The following is a 15268-nucleotide window of genomic DNA, read 5'->3' on the forward strand; positions in this document are numbered from 1 at the left end:
GTTGCACTTCCCCAGTATTCTACATATAAACAAAAGTTTACCACCTGCTTTACCCATGACTGAACCTATGTGATCATTCCATTTCATATTTGATTTGATTTTTTATTGGTCCAGTTTTATCATACAGCACAAATTGTACAATTGATATTGGACAGGTCAAAGATAAGTTACAATAATACATAGTATTAGCAAAATAGTAGGCAAATTAAAAATAGGTACCTATTACAATTAATTCTGTTACGTATTCAGAAATTCTCTGACAGAATAGAAACAGTGCTTCATTAGAAATGCCTTTAGTTTAACTTTAAATATTGGATGAGCAGCATTTTTTATTTCCTCTGGTATCTTATTGTGTAGTGTTAAACCAATGTTAATTATGCTCCTCTGATAGGTGGTGCTTCTGTGATATTTTTGATGTACATTTGATTTCCCTCTGGTACTATAGTTGTGTACATTTTTGTTCTGTAGCAGTTTGCCTGTTTTCAGGAGGTAGTCCCTACTGAACAAGATAGTTTCATAAATGAATAAACTTGGAACATTTAGAACACCAAGCTCAGTAAAATGGGATTTACAGGACTCCATCTTTTTAAGGTCACAAATTATTCTTAGAGCTCTTTTTTGCATTCTAAAAACCTTTACACTGTGAGTTGAGTATCCCCAGAAAATGATCCCATATTGGACTAGTGAGTGCAACTGTGCAGAGTATGCCTTTAGTACTGTTGTTTTGCTTGTTGTAGCCTTTAAAATTCTTAGGCCATAGCACACAGATGATAGTTTTCTAGACAAGTTATTTATATGTATGTCCCACTTCTAAGTCTTGCTGAACCCATAGACCCAAAAATTTTGTGACACATTTTCTAGGGGATCACTTTTTCATTGTGCTTGAATAGACGTTTGATTAGTTGGGGGAATTAAATGAAAATCAACACACACAGTTTTTTCAGTATTTATAATGAGATTGTTTTTTTGTGAACCACTCAGAAAGTCTTTTCATAGAACTTTCTGCTCTGGACTGCAAAGTTTGTGGACTGGATCAAGTGAGCAATATGCTGGTGTCATTGGCAAACAGGATAATTTTTGTGGGACTCATATTCAACTAAGTCATCCACGTAAGTTAAGAAGAGTATTGGACCTAAGATTGAGCCCTGTGGTACATCATATTTTATTGGTAATTCGCTAGAAAGAAAGGAGTTGTTTCTTGTTTTATTCATTTTGTTGAATTCATACTGAAGTGATACTTTCTGTCTGCAGTTTTTTTTAGGTATGGGCACAACCAGCTATGTGCTACACCTCTTACTCCTCGTCTTTCTAATTTTTCGAGCAGAATGTTATGGTCCAGGACATCAAAGGCTTTTGATAGATCTAGAAAAATACCTGCAGCTAATTTATGTTGATCAAGGGATTTTAAAACGCAGTCTAAGAATTCGAAAATAGCTGTTTGTGTAGATTTACTTCCTAAAACCATGTTGTTGTGCTGTAAGAGGTGCATATTAATTTATGATACTTAAAAGCCTGTCGTAGAAGAGTTTTTCTAGAATTTTTGAGAAGAAACTTAACTGTGACACGGGTTGGTAGTTTGATATTTTTTCAGAATAATCTTTTTTTAGCAGTGGTGAAACTTTCGCTATTTTAAAAATATCTGGAAATACACCAGTTTTTAAAGAGAGGTTGAAAATTTTTGCAAGTGGTTTGCTATGTGGTGAGCGAACGATTTTAATATTAAATCATGTACTTCATCAAGACCACTTGACATTTTATTGCGTAATGATTTAATTTTACTTATAATTTCATTGGGGTTTGTTTCATAAACATACATAGAAGCAGTCAAGATCACTGACTTGCTGGAGAAACTTGGGACTGGTCCTTGACAGTGTACTTGAATGAGGTCTTCAGCTAGTGAAGTAAAGTATTCATTGAATTTTTCCACAATTGAATTTGGGTCTGTGGCTTTTGAGCCTTCTAGTGTTAATGATACATTCACTTTCTTTGGCACTGAACTACATGTTTCTTTCCTTATAACTCTCCAGGTGGATCTTATTTTGTTAGATGAGTTTCTTATGAAATTGTCATTTCACATAATTTTTGCCTCTTTGACTACTCTACCATAGTTTCTTTTGTAGGGTTTTGAATAATCTGCGAATTCTTGGGTTACTCTATATTTCTTATAACAGTACTGCACAAATCTGTTTCTCTCACTGGAAATTTTTATGCCTTTAGTTACCCATTGCTTATTATTGTTACATTTTACTGTTTTTACTACTTTTGGAAATGCTACATTAAAATAGTGAAGTAAGATGCTCTGAAAACTCTGGTACATGCTATCAACATTGTTCTGAGTGGCGATGCATTCCCAGTTTTCCTTCGCCAGTAAGAGATTAAAAATTTTTCAACTACTTTTTCAGAACTGCTACTACTTGTTGGCATTTCTATAAACAGTAGCTGTGCCTCATGATCACTCAGTACTCTGCTTGTGAATCTGTAATTTAAAACTGTGTGCCCAACCGAGACTCGAACTCGGGGCCTTTGTCTTTCGCGGGCAAGTGCTCTACCATCTGAGCTACCGAAGCACGACTCACGCCCGGTACTCACAGCTTTACTTCTGCCAGTATCTCGTCTTCTACCATCCAAACTTTACAGAAGCTCTCCTGCGAACCTTGCAGAACTAGCACTCCTGAAAGAAAGGATATTGCGGAGACATGGCTTAGCCACAGCCTGGGGGATGTTTCCAGAATGAGATTTTCACTCTGCAGCGGAGTGTGAGCTGATACGAAACTTCCTGGCAAATTAAAACTGTGTGCCCGACTGAGACTCGAACTCGGGACCTTTGCCTTTTGTGGGCAAGTGCTCTACCATCTGAGCTACCGAAGCACGACTCATGCCAGGTACTCACAGCTTTACTTCTGCCAGTATCTCGTCTCCTACCTTCCAAACTTTACAGAAGCTCTCCTGCGAACCTTGCAGAACTAGCACTCCTTAAAGAAAGGATATTGCGGAGACATGGCTTAGCAACAGCCTGGGGGATGTTTCCAGAATGAGATTTTCACTCTGCAGCGGAGTGTGCGCTGATACGAAACTTCCTGGCAGATTAAAACTGTGTGCCTGACCGAGACTCGAATTCGGGACCTTTGCCTTTTGCAGGCAAGTGCTCTACCATCTGAGCTACCGAAGCACGACTCACGCCCGGTACTCACAGCTTTACTTCTGCTAGTATCTCGTCTCCTACCTTCCAAACGAGATAGGCATTGTGTGTCTCCTAGGTATTTAAAGGAATCTGTTTTGTGTATTGTGTTGTTGTCAACTGCAATATTTTGAGGATCATCACAGATGTCTGTCATAAACTTTGTTTTTTCATAGGATATTTGTAGTCCTACTTTGGCTGCTTGTTTTTGTAGTTCTCTTATTTGTTCTTGGGCATTGTCTAGTGAATCTGTAATCAATGCCATGTCATCTGTGAAGGCTAAACAGTCGACAGTGATCTTGTTTGGATTTCTCCCTAGTTGAATCCCTTTAGTATTGATGGCCTTCCTCCATTCTCGAACTACCTTCTCCGAGACACAATTGAAAAGCAGAGGTGACAGACCATCTCCCTGTCGAACACCTGACTTTATTTCAAACGATTTTGAGAGCTCTCCCCTAAATTTTACTTTCGATTTTGTATTTGTCAAAGTACCTTTAATTATTGCAGTTGTTTTAGCATCGAGTCCCAATTCTTTTAAGATATCAAGCAGTGTATTTCTGTCAATTGAATCATAAGCATTTTTAAAATCCACAAAAGTAATTACATATTTTTAAGTTCCTGATTTTCCTCATTTCTATTATGTTCTTTAAATTTAGTATTTGTTCTGCACATGACCTTCCCTTCCTAAATCCAGCCCGATACTCTCCTAGCTGTTTGTCAAGTATCTCTTCTGCTCTTTTTAAAAGTGCCTTAGACAAGATCTTACAGGTCACTGGTAAGAGGGAGATTCCCCTATAATTGCTGGGATCTGTTTTCTTCCCTTTTTTATGTAGTGGATGTATTAATGCAGATGTCCAGTCTGGTGGTAATCTGTGTGTTGTCCAGATTTCTTTTAGTATTTCTGATAGACACTGTATCATGTTGTCACTAGAGTACTTCCATAGTTCAGCAACTATATTATCCTCTCCAGGGGCTTTATTATTTTTAAGCTCTTTTATGATTTCTTTTATTTCTTCTGTGGTTGGCGGCTTGGAGTCTGGTGGTGTTGGGTTTACAATATTCAAATTAAATTTTTCTTTTGGTGGATAACAGTTATGTAGTTCTTCAAAATATTCAGCAAGTATTCTACAGTTCTCTATGCTATTGTATGCAGTTTTCTGCGTTTTTGGGTCCGTGAAAAATAGACTAGGAGGAGAGTATTTCTTTAAGTTACTTTTGAAAGTTTTGTAAAAGTCCCTAGCATTGTTCTGTTTGAAGTTGGAGTCTATTGATGCTAGTTGGTCTTTTATGTACTGAACTTGGATCTTTTTAAGGCCTTTTGAAGCTTGCTTCCGGGCTTCTTTTAGGGAATTCCTATTTTTATCATTTTTGTTGGCATTCCAAATGTTCCAAGCTCGTTGTCTTGTTAGGATTAGTTTGTCACACTCATCATTCCACCAGGCACGTTTCCATTTTTTGGTAAGGAGAATGGTTTCTTCTGCTGTCTGTACTATATCTTTTTGAAGTTGTTCCCATGTTTTAGGTGTTTTCTTTTCCAAAAGTGTCCTGAAATTGTGTTCCTTGGTTAATTTCTGAGTGTCAAACTTTTTAGGTTGATATTCGCTCTTTCTTTTATATATTGGTCTAATTTTGAATTTAACTACAGATAGATAGTGATCTGAATCTAAACTTGCACTCTTAGCAACTTTTACATTGAGTATCTCTGATGCAGACAGTCTGCTTATAGCAACATGGTCAAGTTGTTTCTCCCCACAGACTGGATTCGGGGATACCCATGTAGTTTGTTTTCTAGGGAGTTTTTTGAAATATGTAGACTTTAGAACTACGTCATGTTCTCTGCATAAACTAATAAGTCTTTCTCCACTTGCATTGGTTCTTTTATGTGCAGGGAATTTGCCTACTATGGATTGGTGATGACGTTCTTTGCCGATTTGAGCATTAAGGTCTCCCAACAATATTATTGTGTTTTTGGATGAAATCTGGTCTAAGGTGTTTGACAGTTCCTGCCAAAAAATTTCTGTTTGTTCTTTTTGTGTTCTGTTTTTCTCATTTGTTGGTGCATGTGAGTTTACAATGGTATACAGTTTGTTTACTGATTTGAAGGTTAATGTTGAAAGCCTTTCATTGACAGATATAAATTCTACTATCGAGTTTAATATATTTTGGTTTACAATGAATCCTGTTCCAAATTGGGGTACATTCTTCATAACTCTTTTTCCTGGCTTCCCTTTGAAGATTCTGAATCCCTCTGAATCAAATGAATGTTCATCAGTATACCTTGTTTCTTGGAGTGCAGTTATCATTATATTTTTCTGTTTTATAAAATTTATTAACGTTTTAAGTTTTCCTGTTTTTAGAACTGAGTTTACGTTGACGTTGCCAAGTAGTTTATATTTTTGTGTTTAATTTTATTTGTTGCTTGCTTAAGGCAGGTTTCAGGATGCTCCAACTCATCCTTCGCACATTGCTGTAAGCCCCCAGAATCCGAATGCCTACTTTTAATTTCCTTAGAAATTGGAGATTGGTTACTCCCTGGGGTAAAATCTCTTACAAGGTGCGTATCCATTGTTGATTGTTTGTTGGGTTAAGGGAACAAGTCCCCTAAGGATTCTACTCCAGGTTATTAGCTCCGAGGAATGGTTTTCAGCCGCACCACTGGTGGACAGACGCTGACCACTCAGCTGCTTGTTTCAAGACAGACGCCAAGTGGATTTTTTTTTTCTTTGGTTGCCTCTTCCGCTAGTTCCGCCGTACCGAGAACTATTCCCTCCGCCTTCACTACCGTTGAGGTCTTCACTGTAGCAAGGAGCCCTTACAAGGTGCTATCACCCAGGCCAGGTGAACCTTGGTTTTTTAAAGAGGTTGTTACTCCTCCTTCCTCACCTCTTGTATGGTGAGGCCCCGGGCTTTGGACCGGCGTAGCGGAGTTCTTATCTAGTTTACCAAACATATATATCTTTTTGATTGGTTTAGTTGTCCTTTGGTAATCATTGTTGCCACAACTGCATCATGTTCTCCGATACCAGTTTCGATGTGGACATCCTCAAAGAGGTCAGGTCTACTTATTGCCATTAGACCCAATATATTTCCATCATGAGTTGGGTTCTTAAGTATCTGTTATAGGTAGCTTTAGTAAAGTTTCGTATGAAGTCTTGTCACACCCACCATTAACAAAACTATAATTTTCCAAATTAACAGTTGGATGTTTAAAGTCTCCACCAATGATTAGATTATGATTGGGGGACTTATGTACATGTGATCTGAGGTTTCCTCTAAAATTTTAGAAGAGCAAATCACTGGACAGAATTACTTGCATTTTCTGGGAAATTCATTTGTTGAACACCCTGAGGATATTCCTTTGCCACGTAGATAGCAACACTGAAGAGCCAAAGAAACTGGTACACCTGCCTAATATCGTGAAGGGACCCTGCGAGCACGCAGAAGTGCTACAACATAATGTGGCATGGACTTGACTAATGTCTAAAGTTGTGCTGGAGGGAACTGACACCATGAGCCCTGCAGGGACGTCTATAAATCTGTAAGAGTACAAGTGGCTGGAGATTTCTTCTGAACAGCACACTGCAAGGCATCCCAGGTATGCTCAATAAAGTTTCATGTCTGGAGAGTTTGGTGGCCAGCAAAAATGTTTAAATTCAGAAGAGTGTTCTTGGAGCCACTCTGTAGCAATTCTGGACATGTAGGGTGTCGCACTGCCCTGCTGGAATTGCCCAAGTCTGTTGGACTGCAAAATGGACATGAATGGATGCAGATGATCAGACTGGATGCTTACATACATGTCACCTGTCAAGAGTGATATCTAGGTGTATCAGGGGTCTCATATCACCGCAACTGCACACGCCCCACGCCATTACAGAGCCTCCACCAGATAGAACAGTCTCCTGCTGACATGCAGGGTCCATGGATTTATGAGTTTGTCTCCATACCCGTACATGTCCATCCACATGATACAATTTGAAACGAGACTTGTCCGATCAGGCAACATGTTTCCAGTCATCAACAGTCTAATGTCAGTGTTCACGGTCCAGGCAAGGCGTAAAGCTTTATATCATGCAGTCATCAAGGGTACACGAGTTGGCCTTCAGCTCTGAAAGACCATATCGATGATGTTTCATTGAATGGCTCACATGCTGACACTTGTTGATGGCCCGGCATCGAAATCTGCAGCAATTTGCAGAAGGGTTGCACTTCTGTCACCTTGAACGATTCTCTTCAGTCGTCATTGGTCCTGTTTGCAGGATATTTTTCTGGCTGCAGCAATGCCAGAGATTTGATGTTTTACTGGATTCCTGATATTCACGGTATACTCGTGAAATGGTCGTACTGGCACATCCTCACTTCATCGCTACCTCGGAGATATTGTGTCCCATTGGTCGTGCGCCGACTATAATGCCACGTTCAAACCCACTTAAATCTTGATAACCTGCCATTGTAGCAGTAGTAACTGATCTAACAACTGCACCACACTTGTTGTCGTATATGGGCGTTGCTGACCACAGCACTGTATTCTGCCTGTTTACGTATCTATGTATTTGAATACACATGCCTATACCAGTTTCTTTGGCGCTTCAGTGTACGTGCTTCCAGCACGATGGAGCTCTCCACATTCTACCAGATAGGTGAGGGACCATCTCAACTGAACTTACCCTAATTCTGGATGGTCATGGCAGTACAATTAGCTGCCCACCAAAATTGTCAGACATTATGCCATTATGTTTTTGTTGACGGGATTCGATGAGTCTGAGTAGTACAAATGAAAGGTGACTACACGAGATTAACTCCTTGGGAATATTGCAGATGCTATGCCCTCATTAGGAAACGTGCAGATGCACTCAGATGAGCACCAAACATTTTCTCCCATGCGTGCACAAATACATTCTAGTTGACACTTGGTTTTTCAAACCTTTATTGTGAACTATACAATAGCTGTAATGCGATGTGTACGATAATGCTCAGAGATGAATGTGTTAAAAAAAAATTCACAACCCGGTAAGAATACTGACACAGCTAAAAAAAAACGCAATACCTGAGGAAAATTGATTTAAAGAATTCTACATGACTTGTAATGGAATAATATAAACTTCCTTTTAATTTCAGGTAAGTATTTTTGGCAGTAAATTCCATTTTTTATACAACAGTAATATGGACATGTAGTTAATTTTTCACATGCATTGAATTTTTTAGTTGTGTCACTATTCTTGTTGGAGTGCAATGTATTTTTCATTTGATACTCTGTAAAACTATTGTGCATGTGTATGTATAACAATACACTGAATACAGAAAATAAACAACAATGTTATATTAAATATATTCTACCTAGATAACCATTCAGAACACGGCATTTGTCCATGTAATGTTTTTCACTTCAAATGATATCCCTGAATACTGACCATTCCTCCAGGAACACCCTGTATAAAGAATGTGTAGTTGAGTTAGCTTCTGTTTTAACTGTAATATACTGCAGATACTTTTTTTTGGGGGGGGGGGAATCTGTAACTTGTGACTGGAAGACAGCGCAGGTCATACGCGGCTACAAGAAGGGCAGCAGAAGAGATTCACAAAACTGATGCACAACCCTGTTGACATCCAGCTGTTGAGGAATCCTAGAATATATTCTGAGCTTAAACATGATGACATATCTCAGACAAAATGATATCTTCCATGACAACCAGAATAGATTTTGAAAACACAGGTTGTGCAAAATTCATCTCGCATATTTCTTATATGACTTTCTGAAAGTAATAGATCAAGAAAATTTCGTGGATGCAGTGTTTTGTGACCTCTAGAAAGGATTTGACTAAGCACCCTATGACAGTAATGACAGTATGGTCATATGGAGTATCAAATGAAATAGATGACTGAACTGAAGGTTTCTTGATAGGGAGGACACAGATTGTTATCTTGGATGCAGAATCGTTGATGCAAGGAGAAGTAAGGTCAGGAGTACCCTCCAGGAAAGTGTGCTGGGGTCCTTCCTAGTTATGTTGCACATTAATGAACTGGCAGACAATATTTACAAGAACCTCAGACTTTTGCAAAGACTGCAGTTACTTATAACAATGTACTATCTGAAAAAAAAAACGCTGCACAAATATCCAGTCAGATCTTGACAATGTTTTCTAATTTCCTTTTTAAAGGAACATTAAGCAAAATAAGATACACTCCAAACCTGCACATCATAAAGTAAAAGAGTCCCATCTAGGGTTGTAAGTTGTATCATGGTTGCCACAAGTATCCTCAAGTGAAATTCCCTGATTTCCAGACAAGTTTTAGCATTTATCCTGACAAATTTTGAGATTACAAAGATGAGTAAAGATGTAAGTTGACAATCTGACTTTGCAGCCACAGAACAAGAAATAATTGTGCCAAAGAAGGAAATATCTAAATAAAACTTGCAAACAGGCAGCGTTTCCTAACGTGAGCAAAAATCTTGAGAGCTAACATCAACAACTTTGTAATGAACTGTTTTTAGATGGAGAAAGCAAGCAAAATGACATGTGTATTTCATTTAGACCACTGATGTTATTTTATTTCAATAAAGCAAAACACATTTGGTGACAAAAATATGCATTTCCTTGGAGTTGCAAGACAGATTTAAAATAACTTCACTGATTTCGGAAATAATCTTGGAAAAAATAGGTCTCTTGAAAGACTTGTATAAGGTGGGGAAAAGAGTTATGTAAAACCACAATATAAGTGCCCGCCAATAAAATGGTTATACTATGTTCATTACTGTTGGTTATTACGCACTGTGTTACATGTATTATTTTACAGGTATTACTTGATTTTTCTTTCAAGAAATATTTGCACAAAATGGGTACAAACCGTCAGCGACTGCCAAAATTTTCTTCTTCTTATCGACCATACTTTCTAATATATAAACTACTTTCGAAGTGCCAGAATGTACAAAAACAAATAAAATGTCTAAAAAACCCCACACACTGCAATATTCTGGCGGTGAGACAGTCGCAATTTCTGAAATCCATCACCTGTGGCCTCTGACCTGCTGAGGAATACTGCAGTCCTGTTGTTGTGGTCTTCAGTCTAGACGCTGGTTTGATGCAGCTCTCCATGCTACTTTATCCTGTGCAAGCTTCTTCATCTCCAAGTAACTACTGCAACCTTTATCCTGAGTCTGCTTAGTGCATTCATTTCTTGGTCTCCCTCTATGATTTTTGCCCTCCATGCTTCCCTCTAATACTAACTGGTGATCCCTTGATGTCTCAGAAAGTGTCCTACCAACCGAACCATTGTTCTAGTCAAATTGTGCTACAAATTCCTCTTCTCCCCAATTCTATTCAGTACCTCCTCATTAGTTAAGTGATCTATCCATCTAATCTTCAGCACTCTTCTGTGGCACCACATCTTGAGAGCTATTTTCTTCTTGTCTAAACTATTTATTGTCCATGTTTCACTTCCAAACATGGTTACACTCCATACAAATACTTTCAGAAACGACTTCCTGACACTTAAATCTATACTCTATGTTAACAAATTTCTCTTCTTCACAAACGCTTTCTTTGCCATAGCCAGTCTACATTTTATATCCTTTCTACTTTGACCATCATCAGTTATTTTGCTCCCCAAATAGCAAAACTCATCTACTAAAATGTCTTGTTTCCTGATCTAATTCCCTCAGCATTACCTCATCTATTTTGACTACGTTCCATTATCCTCGTTTTGCATTTGTTGATGTTTATCTTATAGCCTCCTTTCAAGACACTGTCCATTTCATTCAATTGCTCTTCCAGATCCTTTGCTGTGTCTGACACAATTACAATGTCATCGGCAAACTGCAAAGTTTTTATTTCTTCTCCATGGATTTTAATTCCTAGCCCAAATTTGTCTTTTGTTTCCTTTACTGCTTGCTCAGTATACATCAGGGATAGGTTACAATCCTGTCTTACTCCCTTCTCAACCACTGCCTTCCTTTCATGCCCCTCAACTCTTAAAACTGCCATCCGGTTTCTGTACAAATTGTTAATAGCCTTTCGCTCACTGTATTTTACCCCTGCCACTTTCAGAATTTGACAGAGTATTCCTGTCAACATTGTCAAAAGCTTTCTCTAAGTCTAGAAATGCTACAAACGTAGGTTTGCCTTTCCTTAATCTATCTTCTAAGATAAATCGTAAGTTGAGTATTGCCATGGCTGTTCCAACATTTCTAAAGAACCCATACTCATCTTCTCACTGTCAATGCCTGCTTTCTTTGGGATTGGAATTATTACATTCTTCTTGAAGTCTGAGGGTATTTCGCCTGTCTCATACATCTTGCTCACCAGACGGAAGAGTTTTGTCATGGCTATCTCTCCCAACACTATCAGTAATTCTAATGGAATGTTGTCTACTCCCAGGGCCTTCTTCCGACTTGGGTCTTTCTGTGCTCTGTCAAATTCTTCACACAGTATCATTTCTCCCATTTCATCTTCATCATTGTCCTCTTCCATTTCCATAATATTGCCCTCAAGTATGTCACTCTTGTAAAGACCCTCCATACACTCCTTCCACTTTTCTGCTTTCCCTTCTTTGCTTAGGACTGGTTTTTCCTCCGAGCTCTTGATATTCATACAGGTGGTTCTCTTTTCTCCAAAGATCTCTCTAATTTTCCTATAGGCAGTACCTATCTTACCCCTAGTGACATATGCCTCCACATCCTTATATATGTCCTCTAGCCATTATTGCTCAGCCTTTTTGCACTTCCTCTCAATCTCATTTTTTGGATGTTTGTATTCCCTTTTGCCTGCTTCAATTACTGCATTTTTATATTTTCTCCTTTCGTCAATTAAATTCAATATCTCTTCTTTTCCTATAGATTTCTACTAGCCCTTGTCTTTTTACCTACTTGATCCTCTGCTGCCTTCACTATTTCATCTCTCAAAGTTACCTATTCTTCTACTATATTTCTTTCTCCTGTATTTGTCAATTGTTCCCCAATGCTCTCTCTCTGAAACTCTCTACAGCCTGAGGTTCTTTTATTTTATACAGGTCCTGTCTCCTTAAATTCCTGACTTTTTGCAGTTTCTTCAGTTTTAATCTACAGTTCATAATAAATTGTGGCCAGAGTCTGCATTTGTCCCTGGAAATTTCTTACAATTTAAAATCTGGTTCCTAAATCTCTGTATTACCATTATATAATCTATCTGAAATCTTCCAGTGTCTCCAGGCCTCTTCCTCATATACAACCTTCTTTCATGATTCTTAAACCACGTGTTAGTTATGATTAATTTATGCTCTGCACAAAATTCTACCAGGCGGCTTCCTCTTTCATTCCTTACCCCCATTCCATATTCTCCAACTACTTTTCCTACTATCGAATTCCAGTCCCAAATTTTTGTCTCCCTTCACTATCTGAATAATTTCTTCAACCTCTTCCTCATCTGCGGAGCTAGTTGGCATATAAACTCGTACCACTGTTGTAGGCCGGTTTGGGATATAAAGAGACCAAACTACAGGGTCATCTGTCCCTTCTTCCTGATGCAAACGAGGCTCAAGATAAAACAACACCCAAACTTAATTTGTGTAGGTAAAATGAGGTAAAAGCATGGGGAACTACACCAAAAGAGAAGGTGTGAGCTTCATGTCTATCTTGGTTATAATAATGCAATCACTATGCTATTCTTAGTGGCTTATCTGTACTCCTATTTTTTTTTTTTTTTTTATTCATTAGTAAACCTACTCCTGCATTACCCCTATTTGATTTTGCACTTATCACCCTGTATTCATCTGACCATGGATAAACCACATAAATCCATAGCATTATGCCACACACAAACAGACCAGGCCTGCACGCTGGTTGGTGAGACTGGATCTTATGGGCAGGATATTCACATTAGTGGGAAAGGAAGGGCTTCAGATCGGCTGGCCCGAACCATTACACACACACCTGCAGAAATGGCCTGTCATGAAAATTCACTGGTGTGGCCAGCTATTCAGGAGTCACAGACAGTATGTTGATGAAATGGTACCGCAGTGATCAATCCATGCAAATGAAAACTTGTGCAAATACTCTGAGAATTAATAATAATGATGATAGGTAGCAACTCACCATAAAGATGATCACTGAGATGCAGACAGACGCATAGCAAAGACACTCCACTCTCACAACTAAATTTTTGGCCATAGCCTTTGTCAGAAAGTGAGGGCACACATCTAGACATAACTCATGCACACACATCCGCCACCTCTGGCTGGTGCATCTACAGTCTCTGGGAATCAGATCCAAACACACCACACTTCACGTCCTCACTTATCTTTTGCAGCTGCAAGGCTAGCGGTGAAAAGTGGTGGCAGCACTGACTGCAAGCTGGGGCGAGTGATAGGAAGGGGAGCAGCAGTAGTAATGAGGGAGTAGAGAAGTGGCGCACGTGCTCAGCTGCACCCAACCAGTGATGATGCACGACATCTCAGTAAACAAACCATTTCATCTACTGAAACAAAAATGAGATTTTCCAGTGTTTTTTTTTTTTTCCAAATGTCCCTGATATGTTTGGAATTCCCTTATTTCCAGAACCTGTGGCAACCCTGCGTATGCAAAGTAGCCTAAACAAAACATTCTTAAGTAATGGAAAACAGTCATATAATGGAGCTGTATGGTTTTTTACACACACACACACACACACACACACACACACACACACACACACACACACACACACACACAAGAACAGTAACATATGACACAGCTTACAAAATTGTACTATTCTTCAAGCCCTATAGTCATACACAAGTGCATCCACATGTGTTCATTTACAATCTGTGGAGCATATCTGGGAAAACATTACCATTTATTTCACTCATATTTCTATACATAATATGGAACAAGAACCAGTTAGGACTTCCATTTAGTTAGGAAAAACAAACACCCAAAACAACATTTTCTATTAGGGAATAAAATTGTACAATAAACTGCCAAATAAAATGAAAAAGATTACTACAAGACAGCCACTTAAAAGCAGAGTTAACACATTCTTCTTAAGTAAGGCATATGACACAAGGAATAAGAGGAGGTCTCAGAGTAGAGGGAAGTAATGAAAGGAGGTAACTACAATCCCTGTCACATTTCAATATGTGGTCACAATTCACTTCTTTCACAAGGAAATTGTGCGTTAAGGTGCAAAATAGTAATGTCTTGTCGTTTTCCTGGAGTTCAACCTCTCGCTCAACATGGTGGGATGCCAACTCAAGTTTTTTCAGGTGGACTAAGGAGTTTAATATATGATGCATCAAATCTGCTTTCTGAACAGATTGGAATTGGTGCAACGGACAGGCAGCACCATGAGTTTATAGCAGGTAGCCTTAGTGCATTCAGCAATGAAGAATGGAACTGTGTTTTACACAATGAGTTACCTGAAACCACCTGTGTGTAAATCAAGTAACACTGCACAATAAGGACCAACCAAACAGGACAGTTAAGCCATCAATAAACTGAGCTTATATTCGGGAGGATGAAGTTGCTCTGTCTGGCTAGCCTCATTTGTGTTTCTCTAAACCGCTAAAGCAAGTGCCTAGCTGCTTACTCAATCAACGCCACGGCTAATAACCTGTCCTATCCTCATAAAGCATATTATGTATGCTGCGTGTTGTACATTTTGAGTCACTGATTTGTTCCGTATTATACTGACAATACCTATATCGTTGTGAGATGATCCGAGGCTGAATAAAGATAAAGATGATGAAATCGGTCCCCTAATCAGGCTGCACAGCACATTAATGGGAAAATATAGGACATTATATACATAAAGTATCCTGAAAGCAACTGTATATGAAAAGATACAGAGAGTGATCACTGTTAGTTTCTGATGGTTAAAGGAGCGATTACAACAAGCAGATACACAAACCTCTCAGTGTTTCAAGCCTGATTATTTCTGAATATACTACAGCACATATGAGTTTATTACTAACATTTATACACATCTGATACATTTCATACATCAGTGTCTAGAAATTAATTTCTTTTGCATAAAAATAAACATAGCAAGTCTCCTCAATAAAAATGCAACATAAAACAGAAAGTACTCAACTGATTATTATGAGGTTCTTAACAATGTATCTCATCACACACATAAATGATAA

This window comes from Schistocerca cancellata, chromosome 3, assembly GCF_023864275.1.
Source record: "Schistocerca cancellata isolate TAMUIC-IGC-003103 chromosome 3, iqSchCanc2.1, whole genome shotgun sequence".
In the NCBI taxonomy this organism is placed as follows: domain Eukaryota; kingdom Metazoa; phylum Arthropoda; class Insecta; order Orthoptera; family Acrididae; genus Schistocerca; species Schistocerca cancellata.